Genomic DNA, 27,290 nt, shown 5'->3' with positions numbered 1-27,290 from the left:
AATAGAACAAGGTGTAGGGCAATGGTTAGAGAGTTGGATTAGGACCTGTGAGACTGGGCCATCTTCAGCTACTTAGAAGAAAGATGGGATAGAAATGTAATAGCAAAATAAATAAAAATCAACTTTGAGAGAAGGCAATTTGGAAAATATAAGTGATGCAAGGGGAGGCATGCCTTTCCCAGGCCTTCTGTTTCCCCACCCCACACCCCACACCCTGGGGTCCAAATTAACAGTCACTGTTGCAAGTATACACAGGGTTCCCTGTCCAGTTGCACACTGCACCAAAAGAGGGTCTGCATTGCCAAAAACAAAGGAGGGCACCAACTGGCACAAATGTTCTTATGATTATTTTATTACCATGCTGTGTATTTTACTATCTGTATTATGTTTTTATTATTATGCGGCATAAATTATGTTCTTAATGTTGTACGCCGCCCTGGGATCTTTGGATAAAGGGCAGTATATAAATTGAATAAATAAATGAATTATATGTATATAGCCTCAGAATTAGGAGGAATGACTGGTGGAGAAGACAGCAGGTGACTTGCATACTTGCTCAGTATGCTGACCAGATGGGCATCTACAATCCTCCCGCTCTTTCCTTTGATGGTTTCTTATATTTAACCCAGACTTGGAGTGGGTAGCCCTCAAAGGGACAACACCAACTGAGTTTGCACTGGTCCATTTAGCTCAGTACTCTCCACACCTAGAGATGCCAGAGATTGGACCTGGGACCTTCTGCATGTAAAGCAGATGCTCCACTACTGAGCTATGGCCTTCTCTCATGCACCCAGGATCTATTTTGTTTGGAAAGTGGACTTCTTACCACTCAAACACTCTGACCACCTTCAGCACTGAACCTCAGAGGCCTAGTGTTGCATCCCATCACCCTTAGAGGGTACGATTGGTTGAGATGTGAGACAGTGCCTTTTTAAAATTGCAGTCCCCAGGCTGTAAAACTCACTCCCTAGACAGATTTAGTTGGCTCCCCCACCCGCTTTTCAGGATTTAGGCAAGCTATTAAGACCTTTTTTTATTTTGCTTGGCCAGTAGCTTGTGAGAAATCCTTGTTTCCCCTGTCTGATTATGTTCTGATATTTTATTCCTCTCTCAGTTTTACTGTATTTTAAATGGTTCTCTTTGTATCCTTTGGAGGGAGGTTTACGTGAGCTGCTCTCGAGGCCCTTTTTAGGCCTGAAAATGGACATATAAATGATTTGATAAATAAAATTAAGTAAATCTGTGAGGGCTGGTGGAACACCAGTGGGGATTCTTAGCGCTGTAGTGGAAGATTCTTATTTGCAGATTGAAAACAAAGGTAGCTCTGGGATTGTCACTACACAAATTTGCCATGTTAGAAAAGCCCTGGAGAGAAAGGGTGTAATATATTTGCAGGTCGACTGTTGAACTAGCAACCAAAGAAACCCAGTTATTAAAGACTTGATGGATTTCGGTTCTTACGCACCACCCCCTTAGCGGCTGCAAGCTTCCCTATTTTACCTACCTATTAAACCACCACTTGCTAATAGCTGTGTGCCACCAGGACGGTTGGAAGCTACCAGGATTACAGAGTCACTAGCAATGGAGCATCATTATCACTTGCCTCCAAACTGGTTCACACAGACATGCTCATTTTCAGAAAAACTGTTTCCGTACTGCACCATATCAAACGGCAGCAGTGGGTCACATATTCAGGTACTCTTCCATGAAAGGGACAACCCCCCCCCCCAAATAAAAAACCCAGCAGCCTTGCACAAAGAAATCTAGAACATCAAAAGGAAAGAAAGAGAGGCTATATTAGAGTGGTTCACCCTGAGATATATTTATCATATTCAAAAAAATATTTAATCACAGTTATGTGATCTGTTACCTACTGCCTGAAGTGGTGTACCATCTAGCGACAGATTAACTAAGTGATCTCCTCAAACTGCGACCGTCCTTCATGTGTCTCTTTTGTCCGCGTAAATTTGTGTGCAGTGCTGTTGTTCCCCTAATTACATGTGTTTTCAGAGAAAGGAGAGAGGAGTGACATAATGATAGCAGTCCTGTGTCTGGAAAATGAACCTATCACTCCTTTAGCAAGAATGCTCTGTAGCCGAGTCTCTGTAACATAACAGACACTTGGCTCTTGATTTTGAGAACGACTCCATCTATTTTTTTTATTTTTTACACAAAATGAATCCAGACTTTGAACTCAGCTTCCACTGATCATTTTCTGGAATATACTTTCTTCTGCAAGATCCCTAACCTTATTTCGGAGAATGGTAGGGAGAAATAAAGGGCATATGTGCAAAAGGTAGAATCTATTTTAAAAATAGTAAAATGCTGCCCATGAAATAATGCCCCCCCCCCCAAAGACCTTGACATAGATCACAGAACAGGATGTATGTACTGGAACAGAATTCTTTAGCAGGGAGTGTCTGGCTTTGCACAGACCTGGGCTGCTTCATTCACCTTGGGGCCCTGTCACAAAACATTTTTTCCTTTGCTGCATTTGGGATCTTTTGGAGCATAGTAGCATAGTTGGAACAACTGTAATGAAAGACTATTGCTTCCCCAAAAACAGTCAACCAAGCAAACGAACGTCTCATGAGAACATTAGAAGAGGCTGCTGGATCAGACCAATAGCCCAACTAGTTCAGCATCCTGTTCTCACAGTGGCCAAACAGATGCCTATGGGAAGCCCACAAGGATTTGAGCACAACTACTCTCCCCAGATTAGAAGTGTCATCAAACTATTGAGAGCTTGATAAAAGCAGCACCATGACTGAACCTTGGAAGACGGGTGTTGTATAATCAGAATGACAACTCCCGGTCAAAAGTCTGGCCTCCAAGTTCTGAGGTTTTCTCTGTCTAGAAGGGGCTGCAGCTCAGTCTAAGCTAATAAGCCATCATTACCACTTGAGCACTGAAAGTAAGGACAAGATCCAAGAGCATCCTCAAGCTACAGAGGTTGTCCCTTCAGGGGGAGTGAAACCTCATTCAGGGGTGGTGAGATGCTACCTCATAAAGCCAATGAACTGCCCATTAACAGCAATTCCATCTTAACTGAATTGTTCACTCTCACTTATCCCGTTACTGATTCCAGCATGGGTTAGCCCTGCCACTGTCTTGCTAGGTTCTGATGTGAAGGAGAACTAGACTTGGGTGTGTTTGGTACAGTGATGGGGGCCATTCTTCAAAGTCAGCAGGCTTTCTCCCTCTTGTAGCAAAGCATTACCTCACAAATCCAGATGGTCAGCTAGATGCTATCCATCAAGAAGAGCAAAGGTCAAGCAAACCATGCGGTAACTGACATTCCACCAAGCCTCCTCCACCTCCCTGGGCTACATTAACTGAAAGTCTTCCAAGCAAACAGAATTAGACAGCTCTCTAGTAACATCCTGTATTTATACCGTTCCAGAAGTGGTGTCCAGGTTGCACCAGATGGAAGTGATTTCATTTGTTTGTGGTGTTTAGCAAACAAAAAAACAGTGGACTGTCAAGGATTTTCTCCAATAGCCTGGAGAATACTCCAAACAGTTCCACTGAATGAAACTGTGCTTATTTGACAGTAGCAGAGAAGTACTGTTCTTCACCACAAGCACCAGCCCAGATTCAGCCCTAGAATGGGCTCTTGCCTATGTTCAGTTGGATTCACCTTGAGTTTCTCTCCACTTGCCTTCTAGCTACAAACCCTGCCATTTCACATCTCCAAGCTCCAAGCTTCTATGGAACATCGAAATGGCTAGTCCTGTTGAGTTTTGCTGGTATTTAATACTGGAAACCTAGTTAGGTGCCAGGATCATCATGGAGAGACCAGACCCAAGTACAAAATTCTGAATGGGATATGGCCAAGCTGGAGAAAGACACGGCATCTTTGTGATCAGTGTTACCTTACCTGTAGTTTAGAGCCATTTCATTTCATTTCAGTACGGTGAAACCAAAGTGTCTCTAGACTCTTTTAACTGTTTGGATATCAATGGCTTTATTATATGAGGAAAGTCTTCTTAAGCATGACATAAAAGAGAGTGTTCCTGCATCTCAAGGGGTGTGTGTCTTTTCTAAAATGGCAGGCTAATAATAAATATGCAGCATATTTAGACTTGCAAATGCTAGGAGAGGAAGCCAGTAAACAGAGGAAGCTGCAATCAGCTCGCTGGCTGAAAGTCAAGAACATTAAAGCATAGCATTAGCCCTGGCTTGAATTAAAGTAACAATGAATTTGCATTAATGACAAAAGACACACAAAAAAGTAAAGCAAGCGAAAGGCAAGGTTTTGCAACTTTTGGGACATTTGTGGCATTTAAATGGGAAAGTATCATCTAATTGCAGTAATCCTGAAGTCTTCACAGTTTGTTTAAATTGAGCTCAGGATGTCTTCTGAGCCGCTGCTGAGCCATCATTTGAATGTGTGCACACGTACGCAAAGGATGTGTGTACAGCTACAGATGGACAGAACTGTTATTTTCGGTTTATCTCTGTTTCTAATTTTTCCATCTTGAGTTCAGCTGTTCCCATTCCCACATCAGTTTGTATTAAGGGCGGGGGGGGAAGCCTCATGAAAATTTGCATGCATTTTCATGAAAGCTATATCTAATATATACAATCTTGCGTGCATTCTTGCCCAATGTACAGTGGTACCTCGGGTTACATACACTTCAGGTTACATACACTTCAGGTTACAGACTCCGCTAAACCAAAAATAGTGCTTCAGGTTAAGAACTTTGCTTCAGGACGAGAACAGAAATCGTGCTCCAGCAGCGCAGCGGCAGCAGGAAGCCCCATTAGCTAAAGTGGTGCTTCAGGTTAAGAACAGTTTCAGGTTAAGAACAGACCTCCAGAACGAATTAAGTTCTTAACCCGAAGTACCACTGTATACATTTTGCCCAATACATGCATTTTTGCAAGCAAGCGGGTGGGAGCTTACCCACATTCATGCTTGTCTCGTGCTTTCTAGGCATGGATCTGAGCAGTTTTGCCTTTGCCCCACCACTTTCCTACAGAAAACCTGCTCTTTAGCGCTAAATCCTGGTTGCTGTAGGGTTAAGTGCTGGAATAGCTCAGTTGGTAGAGCATGAGACTCATAATCTCAGGGTTGTGGGTTCAAGCCCCATGTTGGGCAAAAGATTCCCACATTGCAGGGGGCTGAGGTAGAAGAGCCTCGTGGTCCCTTCCAACTCTTTGATTCTATGAAATTGGAACAAAAACCAATTTGCAGAAACCCCAATTGTTATTTGTTCTGATTCAACGCTAAACCACAGGTGTTCCCAAAGGAAAAGCAGTGGGACAAGTGGAGGTTTAGATGTCGCCCTGACAGAGATAATTCCCAGCAACCTCCATCAGAAACTGTGCACAGCCTAGTTTGTTAATGGTGCTGGGATCTGTAGCTCTGTGAGGGTAGGCTAGAGTTCCCAGGATTCTTTGGGGGAAGCCACAGGCTATAAGCACATTGTGTGTACACAGCCCGCGTGGGAAATCTTTGCTGAGGGGCTCCAGGACAGCAAGGGGGTTTCACTGATCACTTGCTAGCATTTTTGCCTTTCCAGCTTCAGCCCCATCTCTGTTGGGCCCCAGCGAGAGAGAGAGAGAGATCCGTTTATGAAAGCAGACAGCTCCTCAAGTCCTCCGGGTACAGCAGCTGCTTGTTGCTCACAGAGAATGAAAACATATTAAAGTTAAAAACTGCTGCTCTAGTCATTTTTCTATTCCCCTCTCAGAGAACTGGCTTCCCTGGAAAATAGGTCACTTACATAAAAAGCACCTTATTACAGCACCGCAGCACCGAGGTTAGAGCAACGGCTCAGGAGACGCTTTCATTCCGAACCCCTGTTTTCAGATACTTCAACATTTCTGAAAAATTGACCCTTTGGGCTGCAATTCTTCATGCTCATTTTCAACGCAACAAGCAAATGCCACAGCCAGCTGGCATCTCTTGTTTCTGATCAGGCTGACTGCGGGATGAGGAATTCTAGACTTTAACCCTTAGCTGTTTTTCTTGGGGAAATCTACCTAATTCAGTAGAAAGACGGAAGGACAGCTGCATCATTCCTCAACCAGGTGCCCTCCAAATGATTTGGACTACAGCTCCATGAGCCTCAGCTTGGACTGAGATGTGTTCCCAGATCAGGAGGACAAGAACCAGGGGAAGAGGCAGGAGGCAGAATCATAGACAGGATAGTGTTCAGATACCAGATAAGGCAAGGCAAATTTGTGTTGCCACTCAGTATAACACGTTGTTCAGACTGACAAATCAGGTATATAGGGTTCCACCTAGGGCTCCACTGTTTACTCAAATGATGATGAGCAGAGATGAAGATACCTTCTCTGACCTGTCTAAGGGGGCACCACAGCAGGAAAGATAGTACCACATAGCCTGACTACTTCCTAGGCTTTTTGAGAAGATAAAATGGGAGAGGAAGAACAATGCATGCTATTTTGGGCTCTCTCTTCCCCCTTTTATATAAATAAAAATAAACCAGATACAGTGGTACCTCTGGTTGCGGATGGGTTCCATTCTGGAGCACTGGTCGGATCCTGAGGTTTCTGAAACCCGAGGGACCGCTTTTGTGCATGCACACACAGTGGTAGAGCGCTTCTGTGCATGTGCGCACTGCGAAACCCGGAAAAAATACTTTCGGATTTGCCACGTTCGCATCCTGAAGGATACGCAACCGGAGGTGTTCGTATCCAGAGGTACCACAGTACGTGCCTTTAACCTGTGAACAGCCTTGGTCATTGAGGAATTCAAGCACCTATGCCTTCTGCCTGAGTCCCCAGCACACTGTGATGGGTTATAGTCAGACACATCCCTGTAGCAGAAAATGTTGCCGCTCCTTTCTCATGCGAAGACAGAACAGCCCCCCTATCCTCAAGCCGGGGTAACAGTCAGTGTTTGATGCAGAAGAGATGACACAGACTCTCCTCACCGTGGGGTGGGGTGCAAACCGTATAGATACAGGGTTGGCCCAAGAGATTTTGGCATCTGTCACAAAGTGCAGGGTGGCACATCGCCCTACAGAAACTGACTGGCCTGGCATCAGTGGTCTCAGTTGGGGCCTGAGGGCAGCAGGTGAGCTGAGGGGGCACAGGACAGACTGTGTGGCACCCACAGTGTGATTCCTAGCCAAGAAGAACAACTGAGGGGGTTAGGAAGAACAGCAAAGGGTTCATTTTCTGGCCGCTTCACACTGCCTAATGGTAGGGCTGGCCTGTCCAGAACTCTAATTTATAGCTTTAGATGCTGGTTAATTCGGCCCTAAGCAAGCGCCAGATGTTCACTGCCCTGTTGGCTACAGCCAGGGTGCCCGAACCAAAATCTCTGTCAGTCACCATTTGACTGGGGATGAGGGAGTGACCCCCTTTTACTGTCAGGGAGGGAGCAAAGAGCTCTAGCAGCAAGGAGCTGGTTTGAAAAATGAATTAACCACGTCTTCAGCGTGCAAGTGTAATTTACATAGCAGGAGCTGGGAGATAGATGGCTCTTTAAACCAGATCTGTCACTCGCAGCTCTTCCCCTCATCTCTCTTCGGCGCTTTGATGTTCCTCTTTGAAGAACTCTACACTTGCTGCTCGCCTCTCCCTTGGCGCTGCTCTGCTTCCCCCCCACAACCCACTCCCTTTCCCCCTCCATGCTGCTACACACTGTTGCATGTGCATCTCACCAGGAAGTAAAACCACCAGCCTGCACCCTGTGAGGTAATGAGGCAGGGGCTTTGGAGGGGGCCCTGTTCAGCAAATGCAATGACATAGGGTTCAATGACAGATTTGGCATCAGTTCAAAGAGGGTCCCGTTAAATAATTATGAATCATACAGAGCACAGCTATTTCTCCTTCCGCAGTTCCTTCTCTCCCCCACCCACCACCCCCTCTCCATGCCACAGTAGTGTTGGAAAGAAATATTAACAGCCTTGCTTTGTAAATAGGAGCCGCAATGGGACGACGGTGCTCTCTTCCACTCCCCTTGGGCTCGGGGAGAATGAGGCAGCAGAAGGGGCACAAGTGATGGGGATGGGACCCCAGATTTCCATGATTCTGAATGTCAACATCTCCTTTTTCCAGGTAGAAAGACAGCACAGCAGGGAAGGTGGTGTGTTAAAGCCTCCCTGGTGTGCTAGGATATACGAAGAATTTGATTTCTGTGAATTCCAATGTAACCTGACCTGATTTGCACCTTCAGGCCGATGTGTGAATTGGAACACGGTAGGTCGGATTTCACAACATCTCCGAATTTTGCAATAACAATTCTTGTCATTGAAAAAAAAATGTCAAAATGTTATTCTAGAATAATATATGTTTTAGAATTCACACATTAAGCTAAAATAGATATGTTTTATGATGAAACACATATTTAAATTTAGGGATGTACAGTGAATTTGGATGAATCCTAAAGTGTGTGTCTTTGGGCAGGTTTGGGACTTGTGTAAACCAAAGGGGGATCTGAAGCAGCCTGAACTGAAGAATGGACCTCCAAAGCATCCCCAAAGGGTACCTTGGCAATTCTGACACTGAAAAAACAATGCAGTGTGCCTTTTAAAAAATCCCCTCAAGTTTACCATGTAAGGAAAACACCAGGGTGGGGAGAGTGGGGAGGGTCTCTCTTGTGGCTGACAGATCTAGCTTCCAATCCGAGGGATTGGTTTTACCAGGACTCTCCAATCACATAGTTAATGTATTATCTTGTTCTTGTCTGTTCTGTGCTGTTTGTTAGTTCTGCTACTGGTACTTGCTTAGAAAATGTTGGATGTTCAAGTCCACCCACCTCTGTGTTGCATGCTTGCACACCCAGTCCTGTCAAATCAGCTTTCCACTTAGTTTCTGTGACTTTTGGTGCCAACTGAGTAGGACACAATCTTTAATCTTGCCCTCCCCCTGCCACTTCATTCAACTTAACTCCCTATCCCCTGCACCTATCCTTCTGAAATTTTACAGTTGGCTTTCCTAGGGGCACTTCTACAATGCATGGCATTTTATACTTACTGCCCACAAAACCACAGGGAAAGAAGCAAATCACATTTAGTTCTCTCCTCAATCAAAGGTCCTGACACCGAGCACAAAACCTCTGGACTGTTTGCCTGCGATAGGGCAGGTTGCTTACCTAAGGGCACCTCTATGATGCATGATATCTCACATAAATGGCCCACAAAACAATAGGGAAGATGAAGTAGATCCTTTTTTTTACCACCCCAAGAACATAAAGACTGGCCTTGCAGAAAGTCCATTGGAGTTGTCTAAAATTTGGCAGGATTCATGAACTCTTTCATCTGCCCCAAGATGAAGAAAAGTATAGATGGCTCATTAAAATCACCACCACCATCATCAAACTTTAAAAGGTGCCTAGTACACACACAAAAATCCACCTCTGGACTTACTTAAATGTAATTTGGCAGAATTCGCTGACTCAGGAGAAGCGGCTAGGTCTGCAAATTTCATCCACTTCTGTCAAAAATTTAAAACATTATATTCATTTTTTAAGTTACCCATAATAGTATGTGTGAGGTAGGAAACTTCATTTTTCCAAATCAGGATCTAGACTGAAATCAGACTCCAAATGTTTAGGACAGGATTGGGCTGTTTTCTGAAGTACTAAATCAGGATTCAAAGTGAATCTTGTCTTGTGCTGGTGTTGAGAGCAGAGAAAGGGGAGACATAGTTATCCTTTTATGTGATAGCGTTTCAGGTATTTAAAGGGGGCAAAGACTTGTTCTCTGCTGCCCCAGAGAGCAAGACTAGACCTAAGAGGCTGAAATTATAGGGTTGATTTCAGTGAAAGATTAGAAGCAACATTTCAGTGGCAAGGACAATTCAGCAATGAAGCCAATTAGCTAGGGCAGTGGTGGATGTTCTCTCACTGAAGGTCCACAAGCAGAGGTTTGGCAGCTATCTAGCTCTGGATTTCCTGCATTGGTTAAGGCATTAGTTAGTTAAGAGAATTCCTAAATGGCTTCCCACAACAGGCAGTCCCAAAGTGATCAACAACAATAAAATACAATAATACAGTAGAACATACAGAAACATAATAAAAATGTAATAAAAACCATACTCCATCTCTTTGCTGGTCTAACTAACTAGGACTTGCAGTAAAGGTGTATGTGTGTACATGTAAGTGTATACATCTCTTTGTCATCACCAGTAGGAGCATTAGGAGGAACAGTAAAATGCACCATGCCTCGTAAATTAGGAAGACCTTTACATGGAATGTACAGACGTTAGCAAAATAGTACACTATGCCTCTCTGTAATTCACTCAGTAGCACTGCTGTGTGTTGCTATCTGATGTGCTGCAGTGCACATTGTTATGAGTCCAGGGAACCCGTCTTTGGTGCACATAAGGTGGCCATCCACGTTGTATTGTGAATTGTTTGCAAATATGTTGTAAGAATTTATTCATTTTACTTTTACTTTTTTGATTTCTCCTTCATCCTGTTATGGGGTCTATATGGAACGGAGGTGAATGAATGATCTGGTTTCTGAGGCCTGCCGAATCTGTGGTAGATGGAAACCAAATGACTTCCACAGAAATTAATTCCATGTGAGCCCTGCTGGGAGGATAAGGCCAGGAGAGAGTTTGGGGCATGGAGGAGCCGAAGGGGTGGTATAGTGGAAGAAAAAATATTCTGTTAAATGAAATGACCATAAAACTGGCCAAGCTCTCTAGGAGAAAAGAGAGCAAACAAACATTTAATAAAAGGTGGTGGTCAGAATTCCGGAGTATTCCAGTCATAGGTGTAGCCCAGATGCTCTTTGTCCTCCAGTTTGAACTCTGTGCCACTTTTTCTAGCTACACTGTATTTTCCCCAGTTTTGTATTTGTGAAACAGCTCAAGAGCACAGCTTTACTCACTCACAAAGTCGTACACTGGTATGTTTGCACAACAGGTGTATGGATAGACAAGTCAGACACTCATGCTCTTGCACAGCTTCATACAGGCATTTAATATCCATGTGATAGAGGCAAGAAATGTTGTTCCTGAGGGAGTGGAGAGTGAAGTGCATTTGTTAACAACCAGGTATTCCAAACTTCATTGACTGGGCCAGCAAACCAATTCCAGGGGTTAAATTTGTTTGTTTGTTTCTTAAATTTGTATACCGCCCTTCATTTGAAGATATGAGGGCAGTTCACAGCATAAAAATACAAAATACATAATAAGAACAAGAACAAAACAAATTCATAACCCCTGCTCCCACAAACATATAGAAACATAGGAAGTTAATCAGCCCAAGGCTTGGTTGAAGAGGAACGTTTTCACCTAAAAGATGTCTAATGAAGGTGTCAGGCAAACTTTCCTGGGGAGAGCATTCCACAATGGGGAGCCACTGCAGAAAGGCCACCCTCTGGACCTCTCTGGACAAAGAAGGGCCTCAGATTAAGAATGCAGGGTCTGGGTCGTTTTATAAGGAGAGAGGCAGTCCTTGAGCTGTTTTAGGCTTTTAGATCAAAACTAGCACTTTGAATTGGGCTCAGAAACTAATTGGTAGCCAGTGCAGTTGGACCAGGATTGGTGTAATATGCTCAAACCATCTTGCCCTGGCGAGCAACCTGGCCACCAAATTCTGCACCAGCTGAAGTTTCCAAATTGTTTTTTGAAGCCACCCCATGTATAGCACATTGTAGTAATTAGATAGAGGCATCAAGGGCATATAGATTTCTGGCTGGTAGCAGGAGGGAGGAGCAAAAGAAAGTAGGACTGGCAAGCTGATCTGCAGGCTTCAGCACTCTCTCACAAGGTGCAGGCTTCAGGCAGTGCCATCATACCTGCCATTTTGTTATATCCACTCATGCATTCTGCACCACTTAAATAAAGGGTTCTGCAGTACAGGCATATCTGAGCATTACGTGCTTGGCCCTGGTGCTATTAGGGGCCTGATGCACAGGAAACATCTCATTTAAATAGAGGCTTCCTCTTTTTCCAGACTAATATGGAACCATGTTTCTATTTGTTCTCTGAAAAGGTTTGAAGTGTCACTTTCCTTTTCATCCCTAATTGGGATAAAACTTTGAATCTATGCCAAAGTGAAAGGTATAATTTGACTGCCTGGGTGCGACTCTGCAACACACAACTTGGGAAATGCTGTTCTGTCTGATGAGCCGTAATGCAGTTGCCCATCTTTCATCTGCAGCCTCTTTGACTCCAGTGCCTTTACTGTGGCAGACACTATTTGACTAGCAATAAGAGCAACTTGCCGTCCTGTTATTACTGCTTCAGTAGTAATTGCTTGGATGGTAAATTTGTCTTCTTCATGAGCCCGTCTCACAAAATATGTCAGTCTCATCTCCCATGTTCTTACAATCTCAGAATAGGTGCTGACCAGTACAGCAGCCTCATTTTACTATTGCTGCATTCATTTTATGACTGGAATATATATATATATATATATATATATATATATATATATATATATATATATATATATATATATATATAAATATATAACTTTTGCATTATTTTTTCATGGGCAAAAACGGAAGTGTTTAAAAATTGCCGCAAAATGTTTTTCAAAGATAGTTAGAAATCTTCAGCCAGTATTTGGGCTGCTAAAGTCTAAGGGAGACAATGCTCTCCTCCTCATATGCCTCATAGCTACCCAGTTAGCAATCCTTGGGAGCAGAAGTCTTTTGTTGCCAGTCTCGCTGCCACCTTGCCCATCTCATTCTTCTAGAGATGTCCCAGTCTGCTAAGCATTTTTATCACACTCCCCAGCTCAGTATTGTCCATTCTGATTAGTGTAGTCTGTGTGCCTAATTAGGCCCATTAGGCCACTTTGGCCAAGCCATGCCTACCTGCCCTACATCATATATGACACAGTGAAAACTTGGTTCAGCCAAAGGGGGTACCAACTTTGCAAACTGTGCAGGTGGAACCACGCAGGTGCAAAAGATCACCTGACATTATTGTGGTGTCAGGCGATTGACAGGGGGGCAGCTCCACCCACCTACCAAATTTGGCCTGCAGGGGTGTGGAGATAACAATTTGGACCACCAAGCCAGACCCAGTTTTAGCACTATGTAGATGAACTGCAGTGAGCCCAAGCAAAGCGTTGGGCTCCTTGATTCCCCTCTCCTCTTCCCACGCAGATTGGAGGAGGGTTTTTGTGGAGACGGAGAACATTTTCAAAGGATGTCTGCTTCGGGTGCAATTTGAACCGTGGACCTGCAGTAGGAGGGCTTGATGGAGTGTCACAGTCAGCACTGTACCCACAATGGAAGGCACGGTGCAGGAGAACATGTCCCTTTGCTACACTAGCACTCAGGTTGATGCAGTGAAGAAGCTTGGATTGGGCTTGCTGCCATCAGAAAAGAGCAGCTTGGTCTACCGGATCCCCTGTCAGCCCTGCCCTACCATCCAGAACACCCCATTTTGGGGGGTTTCCACTGGCTACAGCTTGGCTGGGGCCATCAGGGCGCTTGCCAGTGACTGGTGGTGGAGCTCACCTGCCAGCAGAGCCTGGTTTGATGATCACCTCTATTCCATCCAACCCTGCTTCAGCATCGTGGATCAGGGTATTGCTCTGTTAGTTTCAAAGAGTTATGAAGCTGGCACATTTAACCAGAGATCATTATAAGCCAGGATTCCTGGTTTGGACAACAAAACAAGCCAACATTCTTTGCAAGAGAAACTGATCTGTGCAGAGGTGCCTCCTTCCAGCCATAAGAGGGGGGGAGCAGGGAAGAAGGGCACTTTACTTGGGTTCGCTGCAGTGTGCCCACATAATGCTAAACCAAGGTTTAACATCATGTGTTGATCCATGTATTGATTTTTATAATGGTGTTATGATGCTTGTGGGTTCATTTGCAATCACTTCCTTAATTTCCTCATATTAAATTGGTCTCTCCCACCCCGGCTATAGCTCACTGAGCTGACGTTTTCAGCGAGCTTTCCAGCATGACCCCAAAATCTCTTTCCTGAGAAGTAACAGCCAATTTAGACCTCATCAGTGATTCCGTGTATATATCAGGTTAGGAGGTTTTATCCCAGCATGCATTTCTTTGTGCTTACTCATCCTGAATCTCATTTGACATTCTGTTGCCCATCACCCCATTTGGATCTTGACAGTCTGCATGGGATTTTATCATCATGAATAAATGCAATATCCCCACAATGGAAGTGGCACCTTGGGCAAAGCCATTTGGGTTATCCTGAAGCCGTGAATTACTACCGCACATGTATCATGCAGTATTATTATGATAATAATAATTCTCTGGAATGACTCCCAAGTTTCAAGATCAGTAGGAAACACCCATGACCTTCAGTGCCGAGACACTTATGTCAGGAAAGTTTGCTGAGCGCCTGCATTATGACCTTAACCAATAGCTGTTCCTGGGTTTCTCCTCTATTAGTTTGTCTAGATAATATCTATGTTTATGCCTTAATAACACAGACTTCACCACTTTTGAGGGCAGCCAGTCTGCACTGCAATGTTTCATAGATTTTCAGGTGAAGGAAATGAGCATCAACATAATGAAAAATCAATTGTAATCTTTTGACTGACCAGCAGGCTTCCATGTACTGAAGTAACAAGGCTATGTAACGTATAAGGAGTTTATTTTTCATCAGCTAGCTCCAATAATGTTTGCTTATTGATGATATGTCTTCAGCAATAAACAATGCATTTAAGTCTCCCTGGCTGAGCTCTGGGGAAGTATAGCTGTTTTGCTAATGGAGGAAATGTCTAACTACTTCCTAAATCAATTAGCTTGAAAGGTTCAGATGCAGAGGCATGAGGGTAAAGGCATGCATACACATTTGCTACCAAGTTAGGCTTGCTGGGATGAAGTATTGAAAGAGAGCTGTTACAATTCCATCAGCACACCACCAGTGGCGGAGGAAGCCGCTCAGGCGCCTGAGGCAGCACACGCAGGGGCAGGGCAAGCCGCCCATAGGGGTGGGGCACACGGCAGGGCCTCCAGAGTCTGCTGCCTCCTCCCACTCAGCCGCCCTACAGCTGCGGGGGGAGACAGCAGGCAGACCGTTTGGGCAGCGTGGAGCCTGCACATGGCCAAGCCACCGTGTCTCTCCCAGGAGAGACTTGTGGCTCAGACGCACTGCAGCCCCCGTGGTGAGTGCCACCTGGCATTTTGTCGCACACATCCCTCAGTAGTGACACCTGGGGGGGCCCGCACCCACTGCACCCCCCTTCCTCTGCCCCTGCATACCACAGGATTCATTCTGTACATTCACCAATATCCCTCTCATATAAATATAGTCACAAACCTAGGCTGCTTATGTGTGCTTCCTTCTACATATTCATATAAATCAGTGGGATATGCAACAAATTGTTGCAGTGTGCGCTGTGCTGCTCTTCAATATCCCATCCTCCTGGTTTTCCATTCTCGGCTCCGCTTTGTCTGTCTGTCAGCTGGTCAGCATGCTGTGGTCACTGAGCACGCTCACTGGACTATTTTACCCACCTACCCAATCAGGGTTCTTTTTCTGCTTTAAGATTTTTTCTACAAACCATGGGATACCAGTTCCAGGCAGACATAAGGATTGCAATGTTTTCTTTAAAAAACAGAACACAAAACCCGGCACTTGTCCTGCACCAGACCTCTTGAGTGGTTAAAAGCCTTGGTCCTTTTGGAATATGGGTCAGTCTACTTGTAGGTGGGGTTAGAGCCTGAATCTGACATTAAACCACCTCTGAATTTTTTGATGGGATGGAACAAGGAGAACCCTAATGAGGAAGCTGGGAAGGTGCCTTCGACCAAGTCAGATCAGTGGTCCACCTAGCTCAGTATTGTCTACCCAAGGGGCGGCTCACCTGGGTTTTTCTGAGGGCTGCACTGACCCTTCACAAACCCTCCAGAGGCCAGTGGTAGATGTGGCTGCCCCACACTCTCAAATGCATGAGAGGAAGGGTTAATGAGCCCTTCCCTGTCCATTGAATGACTGATGTTATGACTGGAGAGCAGATGATTTGCATCCCTTTGGGGGTGCTGGGATTTAAACCTCTCTGTTCAACCCAGTACTGTCTCATATATATATGTGTTTGAAGGGTCACATCAAGACCCCCAAACAGAAGGTTAGCTATCCCAGGTCTACATACACTGACAGCATCTCACAGGAGTCATTGCTAACCTTACTGAGAGATGCTATGGACTGAACTTGTGACCCTTTGCATACAAAGCATGTATGTAAGGCTTTCCCTAATTGCATTACATAAAACTTTTTTTTTTTAAAAAAAGATGAAATCTAGATAGAGCTGTGTCTTGTGTCAGTAGAAAGAAACAGAGAGGGTTAAAAAGAAAAGAACAAAGAAAGCATAAAAGAAGAAGGATGAACTTGCCACCCTGGAAGATTTCCTGGGAATATACTCAGTGCTTGAAAAGCAGAATAAAGATAAATTATTCAGTGGAAGTAAAATGTCTGGGAATAGGCAGGACAGCTCTCACAGCAATGTCGGAAAGTAGAGCACGTGGCGAACTGGACCCAGGATTTCAGCAAAATAGACTGAAATCCAGGAGAGTGTAACATTTATGAGCATACAGATGGATGACCTAAGGAGGCAAAAAAGAAAGAAGGTAGGAGAAGGTGTAGACAGACCAGAAGATGCATCTGAAGCAGCAACACTGGATGCCTTCATCTTCCTCACCTGCGATAAAACATGTCTCTCCCATATCAGTCTCTACAGCCACAGCAGGCGCTGTAACTCTCCAACAGTTTGACTTCACCCCCAAAGGCGCACTGTTCCATTGTCTACCAAGACAGACAGATACCAATAAAAAGATGACTAAATTCAGTGACTGAACAAGCAAACAAGGAAAAACTAGAACAAATCCAGACTCCCTCCAAAATGCTCTGAGCAGCATGAAAATTTCTATGAAGGAGCCCTATGTATTTCATATGTTAATTTATGAAATCTCAAGCAAAATAGAGAATTTCACATTTAAAAAAGGAAAGAGGAATGTCTCTAGTATGCATGCTTATGGAGAAAAGTTGGAGACCATGTGGGATCATTGGTTGCAAATAACTTCATAGTAGCCAGTGGGTTCTTCATTTTCACCATGTCATGTGAGTCTTCCTGAACTGAACCTAAAGAGCCAAGTGTGAAATTCACAAAAACAATGAAGGGTTTGAAAGAATCTGTCGAACTGATAAAATGAAGAGGTATGAGGGGGGGAACCAAAAAGCAACAGAACTGAATGTAACTTTGGGGGGGGGGCGGGAATCTATCTTTGCCTTGAGAGTGTTAAGGGCAGGAACTGAGCTGAGAAAACAACAAAACAGAGGCTGAGGCTGACCCTCTTTTGGTATAATAGAATTGCTAGCATGCTGAGCAATATAAATGCAGCTGTATCTATCTTCTCTACGAAGGAGGAAGGAAAAACTGGTGATCATTAATAATATGCTAAGCATCAGGAAGAAATTTGCAGTGTGGCAGGCCTGGCAGGAATAGGACTAGAAGAAATGACAGCAGCTAGCATGGCCAGCGGGAGGAAAAAGTAGAGGCGGTGCTTGGAGACAGAAAAACAACAACAACCAAAGTTACTCCCCATGTTATAGATACTATAAACTAGGCTTTCTCTCCAGATTCAGTAGGCTAGAAAGGGCCCCTGTGGCTCTAGCTGAGTAGAAAGAAGAACTTCTGGCAGGCACAACTTGTCCTGTCATAGCGCTGAAATGATGTGGAAACTTGCCTGCACTAAGATTGTCCCCTCTGCACGGCTATTAAAGGCATGAGGGACCTGTGGTGTAGTGAATCTAGCAACCCAGAAAGAAGGTTAACAGCAGCGATGAATTCTCCTGACCACAAGATCAGCTCTTGAATTCTCTCACCCCTTCTTCATGTACTTCCTGTTGGCCTGGAATGTTTCTTGCTGGATGTTTCTATATAAATAATATGCAAGGCCTTTTTAACATGCAATGGACAAAATTTTATGTACACAAAAGGGAAGAAAAAGCTCTCCAATGAGACTAAAAACTGTAAAGAGAGAAGCAAATAAAGTGACTGAGTTCAGGGGTTGCATAGCTGTATACGTAGTAGTAATGTTTTTAAAGTAATGATTCTCCCAAGCTAAGAATATTGGAGAATAGAATAAACAGTTCCCTAAGTCTTCTATTTATCTTGGACTCAGTTGTTATAAAAATCCCCTAATAATTGGAAATGTGGTTGTACAGGAGTCCAAAATCTCAGTAATGACAATTGTTATATTTCACCAATAAGTTTGCTGTTAATGCTGATAAATTGCTGCTGTTCCATTCAGAGAATGCTAATAAATCCTTACTTGTTACTTTGTGGAAATATTCTTCCTGACAGCAAAAAATCTCAACAGGATGTCTATTTCATGCCAGTTTCAAATTTATCTTACTAGAAAGCATTCAAACCAGGAGATAAAAATGTTCTAAGCATGCCTCAAAAATGGGCATTTATTAATCTTCTAAAGTTAATACAACATAAACGACATAGAAAGATTTGCTAACAATTTACAAGTATTTTATATATTTCAAATCTAAAAGATTTATCACCAAATTCATAAGCTCTAAACCACACTGCAAAAAAGTTATACCTATGACCTGCAATATAAAAATCATAAACACAGAAATGAAATGACTATTTTTCCTCCGGCCATGGAAAGGGAATGATGGGAAAGTTTAATTCCTAAGGGAAACTCGCTGTTGAATTTCTGCCTGTTAGAAGCACTGGCCCATGATACTGGAATGGAATGTCACAAATTCAATATTTAGCAACATTTCAGAACCCTAGCTTTTCCATTTCGATCATTTTCAACTGTTACAACATTAAGGAATCCTTTTAAAAACCCACATCTCAAGCAGCATACCTGAGTTCAATGAGCCTTTCCAAAAATATTTCTTTAAAGATGCATTTCCTTGGAAATTTCACAATCCAGTTCCACTTATCTCACTGGGGAGGCAAAACTGAGAAAGTGTCAAGACTGTAGCTGTCAAAATTCCATCCTAAGACCAATTAGCTGGGAATACCTGCCACTGGTGGATATAAAAGCCACCAGGGAGCCCAACGCACAGCAGCACATTTTTGTATTCAGATACGCAGTGTTGTTATACTGCTTTGTGTGGTTTCGCTCTGGATGACTTAGACACTCTGACATCAAGGGGAGGGGAGTACCCTGTACCACAGGAGTGCAAAGCAGCCCAAAGAGAGCACGATCGGCTACTGACCTCTCTTGGAACCGACACAGATACAGTTTGAGAACAGGGTGAGAATAGATAAAGAAGCAAGCAAATCCCTATTCCCAGAGCCAAGAGGTTCACAGAGAAAGAAGCAGAAAAACACGACCATGTTAGAATTTCAAGCTCCATTAGAGAAACAGAGGAATGGGCAGGAGGAACTGGTAGGTGCTGACCAGAAAGGGCAATGGAGAATCTGTGCCCCTCCAGGTGTTATTTTATTTTATTTATTTCATAAAATTTATTTACCACTTGATTGTTAAAAAAAACAACCAACACCACCCAACCCACAAAGCAGTTTACAAAAAGAATGTTGTTAAACTCTGGTTCCCATCAGCCCCAGCCAACATGACCAATAGTCAGGGATGAGGCAAGTTGTAATCCAACAACATCTGGGGGGCCACAGGTTTTCAGTCCCTGCTAAAGGGAAAGCTGCAAAGAAGGTGAGAATCAGATTAGAACAGTGCTTTTTTCAGGGGGACTCAATGTCGGAGCCTGCCGTTACAAATGGTGCTTTTTAGGCATTAAATAAAGACACTGAGGCTAGCAATCTTTCCATGGATGGAGGCAGCTCAATATCAGACTTCACCTCTTCCTCCAGTCCGTTTATTCTCCATACCCTTTGTTCCTCTCCAGCCGCATGGCTGCATTCCAATGTCTCACGTTACCTACATCCGGTCAAGGCTTTTACCCACCCACAAACCAGATATACGGTTACACTGCCCAGAGGGGGGGGGGACATAACTCCATATGAGGTCATGCATTCCAATACATTGTAAAGCTCAGAGTGCTGGTCACCGAGGTCAGCAAGGCACCCTGCAATATTACAAGCCTTTACCATGGCTATGACTCCCACATGCCCTCTTTCTTTATTTAATTAATCAGTACCATTACGGTTATATCGAGCGCGATAGACGACTCATGTGAGACCGGAAGCGGGCCGCGGACTGGAGAACCATGCAGTACATACAGAAATTAAAGAAATAATACATTGTATACAGCATCACAAAATAATGCAAATAACTACTATAATGATCACTAAAATCAATAAATGTTGAAGCCAACTTCCATCCGGATGCCAAGAATATAAGAATTCTGATTCCAAGCTGCATGGTAGCTTCCTTTCTAGTTTATTAGCCATGCACTGGTGTCACTTAGATAGCACTGAGATTGGTCATTGTATGTTCCTGTAAGAGAACAAGAGCTATTAAAAGTGAAATTCAATGTACATTGACAGTTTGGATATATGCCCCATGATTCTTTCCCCTCCTTATTTTGAAAATAAATGGGTGCAGGCTCATGGAGGGTCAAGTGTACTGGGGGCCAAAAAGATTGCTTAGGGGATATAATATTTGTAAATTGAAAAGATCCATTGACAGGCACATCACAAAGCATTATGCCTGAATGACTCTCAAAAGGGTGGCATGTGCATACATAACCAACATCTAGAAACATGCAATAAACTGGTAAACATAATCATATCTTGTACAAAAACATTATTCCTCCATATCTTATGATAATTTTCTACCCTAAAAGTCTTATTCAACAATGCTGTTCTTATAGTTCGAAAGTGGCTGAGCCGTGGATACTGCCAGCCAGAGTAGGATTCAGGCGACAGCTGCTTGCCAGCCGATAAGGTGAAATATGGTGGCTGCAACTGGGTTGTGTCGTCTGCTTCTCTTCCTTGTATAATGATGCAGCAAAGGATGGCAAGGCAAATGGTTAGGAAGGCACTTCTGTAGTTGAAGGGACTCGCCATGGCCGCACGCATCGAGCTGGAACCCACAAAGGCTTGTCCTCGACGTCCACTGCCACGTACCCTCGTCCCCACGTGATCAGCGGAACAGGTCCATGCCACGCGGGATCAGGCAAGCGTCGGTACACCACCAAGGGGCGGGGGAGTGCCTCCTCCTTCCTAAAATGCAATTCCGCGGGAGTATGGGTCCTATTATGTGGATATAAAAGATGGTTAAGCACAAAAAGAACTTGGTGAACAGCCGAAGGGATATCTGCTGTTGGTATGCTTCGGCCGCCAAGCTGTTTAAGCAATAGTGTTTTGAACGTCAGGTGTGCTCTTTCCACTATAGTTTGACCTGTGGAGTTAAAGGGTATGCCATGAGTTAATTTCACATTCCACAACATACAAAATTCTGAAAATGTTTTAGAAATATATGCTGGACCATTATCAGTTTTGATACGCGCAGGTTTACCCATGACTGAGAAACAGCGGATAGTGTGCTGAATGACATGCCGAGCTGTTTCCCCCCTCATGGGCGTAGCCCATATGAATCCAGAGTGGGTGTCCACCGTGAGGTGAACCTTGGAGAGTGGAGCCAACACAGGTGTGTGTGTGACATCCATCTGCCAACACGCCAATGCAGACGTGCCCCTAGGATTGACAGCATCAAAAGGAATGGCCAGCTGAGATTTAGAACAAGAAGCACATTGGGAAACTATATCCCTTGCTTGGGCCAAAGGAATAGAAAAATGCTTAGCCAATGCTTTCGCAGGAAGGTGAAAGGTGTTATGACCTAGTATAGGATCAGAAAAGAGTGAAAAAGCAGAAATGTTCTTCAGTGCTGCATCTGCTCTTGCATTGCCCTCTGCTAAATACCCTGGGTGCGATGTGTGGGAGCGAAGATGAGCAACATAATAAGGGAACTCTCTATGCTGAAGTAAGGCCTGCAGGCCAAGAAACAAGGAAAGCAAGTCAGAATCCAAGGAAGGAGTTATATAAGATATTGGTAAAATAGCAAAAAGGCGATATACATAACTGAGTATCCACAATAAGATTGAAAGGTAGAGTAGGAAAGGATTGAAAGGCAAGAATCAGAGCCGCTAGCTCTGCTCGCTGGGCAGAAGACTGTTGAGGGGTAAATAAGCATTTCCATTTTCTTCCCTCCTCCCATGTCACCACCCCCCTACTTCTTGTTCCATCCGTGAAGAGGGTTAGTGCAGAGGGGAGAGGTGTGAGAGACAAGGGGGTAGCCAAACATAGGTGACCTGTCTCAGAAATGTCAAACGGTCATCCTTTGGAGGGTTAAAAATGATGACACCTATAAAATCAGCTAAAGCAATTTGCACGTGAACGTCCTTTGATAACAATGTCTGATGTGGATTCAATTATGGAATAAATGTTCTTTGGTGGGATGTGCGGTAGATGTAGCCATTCTATAATGCAGATAAGTCTTTTTCTTGTTCCGCCTGAGCATATAAATTCCTGTTGGCAACAATGGTGTAGCAAATACTGCCAGATGCAGCTTGTGTGCAGAACCTCTAGGTGGCGCATGTGGAAAGGTTTCAATGTTTCATCCACAAAATGTTGACAAAGTGTAGGGGAGTTCCGCATGCCTTGAGGCAGGACAATCCACTGATATCGTTGGATGGGCTGCGAATTGTGATGTACTGGCATGTAAAAGCAAACTGTTCCCTGTCTGCTGGAGCCAGTGGGATGAAGATGGTTCAATGTGGCCAAAAGTCAATTGTTCAGAAATAAGCTGTTCAGAAACAGGATGGTGCCATTGCTGCGGATTTTCCTTTTGGTGGAGGCCACCGTTCTACCCACACTGAGGTATCGGTGATCCTGGTTTGCCACGCTGGAAACGTCGTATCGGTGGCTACAGGCTGGTTTTCATTTTGTCTACTCACTGCTGTAAGCAGCCTGTCCATAAAGGAAGAATATGATTCTCTTGCCTCTTGCCTGATTGAACTCCACCTGGATAGGATACTAGTGGGTTCTGGAATTTTTCTCATTGCTTGTTGAGCAGCAAGAGCAGTATCCCTCAATAAGATCTGCAGCAGTGTGGCTTGTACTGAAGCCTGAGCAAAGGGCCCACGCCCCATCATAGCATCCATCACATCTGCGAGGGTAATATTTGGATTATTCCCTCTGATTTGTTGTAACAAGGCTGGAGCATCTGCATAGCAAGCAGTTTCCCATTCGTGGTCAAACAAAACACCTGCTGGTGGGGGTAACACTGTACGTGCCAAAAGCTTGATGTCATCTGGAACCAAAGGCTGGGCTTGAGTTCCTGCTGGAGCACCAGCAGGGGGCACAATAACAGGGAATGCCACAGTATCCTGAATTAAGGAACAGGCAAGAACTGCACGTTGAAAAGTGGTAGCTGGTTCTGCCTCTGAAAGATTTGGACTATTGCCAGCCAGACCACGGCATTTTTGCTGGATTGGGTCCTCTGGTGAGGAACTGTAATCCGGAGGCTTGGGATCTGGAGGTGCTGCTGGCAAGGCAAGTGCTGGTAAAGCAAGTATTGGAACAAACTCTAACACTGCAGACTCTAACACAGCAGGCTGGATTAGAGAAGCTGGAGGTTGTGCTGGCAATGCAGCCAGGGAGATATTTTTTGGTGATAAAGAACCCATAGCGTAATGAACCTTGCACCATGCATTTAAAATCCGAGCACTGATGTTGCTGGGGAGCTCATGAAAATGTTCACCAATCTTGTCCCAAAGTTTCAATTCCCAAGTCCCATTTGCAATTACACCCAAGTCCCAGGGAGAATGTTCATCAATGGCCAGAATGAGCTGTATCAAATCACCCTCTGGAACATCCAATTTGTTGGAGGAGAGGAGAAATTTTAAGTCTGTTAAAAATTTCTGTTGTGGAGTAGTCAAGGAGCTGCCCATTTTTCAAAAATCAATATAATGGAAGAGAAGAGAAGGGATCGGACTCACCGGGATCTTTTTTAAAGATGATTAGCGCTTGCAATCCTTGCCGGACGTAGTGAGTCGATGATAACCACTGCTTGGATCGAAAATCCTCTCACAGTTTCTTTTAAAATCCTCTTAGTCTGCCTCAGACTGTTTGCTTTAATTTTGCCTCTTTTCTTTAAGTAGCCTCACACTTTTAAGTTTGCCTCACACGGGGCACCACTTGTCGGAGCCTGCCGTTACAAATGGTGCTTTTTAGGCATTAAATAAAGACACTGAGGCTAGCAATCTTTCCATGGATGGAGGCAGCTCAATATCAGACTTCACCTCTTCCTCCAGTCCGTTTATTCTCCATACCCTTTGTTCCTCTCCAGCCGCATGGCTGCATTCCAATGTCTCACGTTACCTACATCCGGTCAAGGCTTTTACCCACCCACAAACCAGATATACGGTTACACTGCCCAGAGGGGGGGGGACATAACTCCATATGAGGTCATGCATTCCAATACATTGTAAAGCTCAGAGTGCTGGTCACCGAGGTCAGCAAGGCACCCTGCAATATTACAAGCCTTTACCATGGCTATGACTCCCACAACTCAATGGTAGCACCTCTTTTTTGTTGTTCAAAAGTGTGGCACTTACTGTAACAGGTAAAAGGTAAAAGTAAAAGGCCCCTAGATGGTTAAATCCAGTCAAAGGTGACTATGGAGGTATGGCGCTCATCTCGCTTTCAGAGGGAGCAGGCGTTTGTCCACAGACAGCTTTCTGGGTCATGTGGCCAGCATGACTAAACTGCTGCTGGCGCAATGGAACACCATGATGGAAACCAGAGCACATGGAGACATTGTTTACCTTCCCGCCAAAGCGGTACCTATTTATCTACTTGCACTTTGACGTGCTTTCGAACTGCTAGGTTGGCAGGAGCTGGGACAGAGCAACAGGAGCTCACCCCATCGCAGGGATTCAAACCGCCGACCTTCTGATCAGCAAGCCCAAGAGGCTCAGTGGTTTAGACCACAGCACCACCCGCATCCCTCCCTTACTGTAACAACTTCATGGTGAGTACCAGCACCTATTTTTCTAGGGGGAAAGCACTGGATAAGAGTATTAATTGAAACACAGTGGATGTTACCAAGCTGTTATCTCATAATTCACAACACCAGTTTAGACTGATGGAGTGCTCAGCCTTGACATTCCCAAATGGAAATCTACAACTCCAGCCTGACCAGGCATGGGATCTAAGTGTTGCTAGGTCCATATTCTGAGAAGGTTCCTGTAGCATTTAGCATTGTATACATAGAAGGGAAGAGTCTTCCAGACATTATTTCTCCTGTCAGCACCTCCTTGTGGTATACCTGGCAAAATTCTTTAAATTCTTACAACAGTAAACAAGGCAGGCTGTGTGTGACCCTTGGTTTGAACCAAAGATTTCATTCCATAAACTCTGTAGGCCTTGACTTCAAAACCCTTGGATATTAATTTCCAAGTGTCAGTGGTGACTTGATCACACCCTTGATTGTAAAATTAAGAGCAGATTGTCCCAGACCTTGATTTAGCTTTGAAAAATCTCAGGATTTGCACAGACAGCACCCAGAAAAACCAACTCCTGATGCTAAGTGGGCCTTTGGGCTATTGTAATACAAATAATAAACTATCATAAAATATTGCAATCAATGTGTGCAGGCTTTGTCGACCTCCCAAGCCAGCTATCATGGGTTTCAAATTGCACAGGTTATGTAAAAGAGTGTGAGCATTAAGATTCCAGCTGTCATGAAGTAGACCAATTAGCTACAGTATCAGGCTCTTGTGGGCAGCAAATCCATCTAGGCTTCCAAAGAGCGCCATGCATGCTTTTTAGTGTATGTGATGCATTGTGTTTGACTGCTATTTGCTATGTAAAATAGGATGGTGGAATTTTTCACAGCACTTAACTAGCATGGATGAAAGCGAACAATCCTTCAGGACTGAAGTGGGTGGAAGTCTAGGGTTTCTCCTCTAATCACATCTTTGAAAAAAAAATCCTGGAAAACAGGTGAGGTGACAAGGTTGGAGATAGCCAGATGTTGCCCCAATCTCCAAAAGGGAGGGAAAGAAAGCTCTAGGAGACTATAAGCCAGTAGATCCTGAATTCTGTCTCAGATGCTAAAACCAATGATAAAGTCTGTAAGCATCTTTATAACAATCCAGTAGAATAGTAGACGCCAGCCCAGATTGATGAAGCATACAGTGGAACCTCGGTTTTCGAGAGTCTCGGAAGCCAAACGATTCAGAATCCGAAAGCCGAAAACCCTGGAAGTAATTGCTTCCGTTTTCATTTTCCCCCACTGACTTTGCAGCCAGCCCATTGATCCTCGGTTTTTGAATGTTTCAGAAGTTGAATGGTCTTCCGGAATGGATTACGTTTGAAAACCGAGGTTTCACTGTACATCCTGCCACACTATAATTGCCTCTGGTTTTTTTGGTTTTGTTTTGTTTTGTTTTGTTTTGTTTTGTTTTGTTTTGTTTTGTTTTGAGTTACTACCTTAGTAGACAGGGGGAATGCAGTGGAAGTATATTATCTTAATTTCAGCAAAGCGTTTGACTATCTACCATGATCTTTTGGTTATCAAATTCCTTTAATGTAAGCTAAATGCAGTGAAGCATACTCAGTGAGTCCTCCTCAATAGTCTCCTCATCAAACTGGAAGGGTGGTTCTGAGTAGGCTGCCAAAGACAGAGATGTTTTTGGATACTTAGGGCACAGCCAAAAATTAGTATAAAATTTGCACATACTAGTTTATATGTATAAATCCACATTTAGGCCTCTGAGCAAATTATGATGGCTCATGGGTGGGTGTCTCACTGGCACTGCATGCACTGCCATCTTATAAAATGTAAAAAATAAAAATGGGAGGGGAGCAGAGGCTGGGCAGGACCTAGACCAAGAGGCCCAGAGCTCAAGCCTTCTGAACCACCCTTTAACAATGCCACTCAGTTTTAAGTCTGGTCCACTATTGGATATATTTGGACATTTGTGCTTTTATACGGATCTGTGTTTTTATATGCATAGCCGGTACACATTATCATTTAATTTAATTTCTTTATAAGGTTTCTTGCCTGCCCTTCACCATAATGCTCCAGGCCAGTTGCAACAACTTCTCATTATCTATAGTTGGTCAGGCTGTAGAACTAATCAGATGTCCAGAAAAGTCAGTGCATCTGAGGAATGTGGTTTGAAGAAGGGAGGAGTCGGGAAAGCATCCTTTTTGGTATGTTGCTTCCAGAAGAGAGGTCTGAACTTGCTATTCCGCCTCTCCAGTCCAGTCCCAGGCTACTCCTGTGCAAAAGAAGCAGGTGTGAGCATCTTTGCTTTACAATGACTGTTTCAGTGCCTAGAACTGCAGATAGCTGGTAATAACAGCCTCAGCAGGTTTTAATTGCTCTTTTGATCTCAGGTGATACTAACTGTGCAACTCTACGAACTGCAATCCCCATTCCAAACCTTAGCACTCTTCTTGCAAC

This window comes from Podarcis liolepis (genome assembly GCF_965112155.1).
Source record: "Podarcis liolepis genome assembly, chromosome: 4".
Classification (NCBI taxonomy): domain Eukaryota; kingdom Metazoa; phylum Chordata; class Lepidosauria; order Squamata; family Lacertidae; genus Podarcis; species Podarcis liolepis.
Note: the sequence above shows the minus strand (reverse complement) of the source record.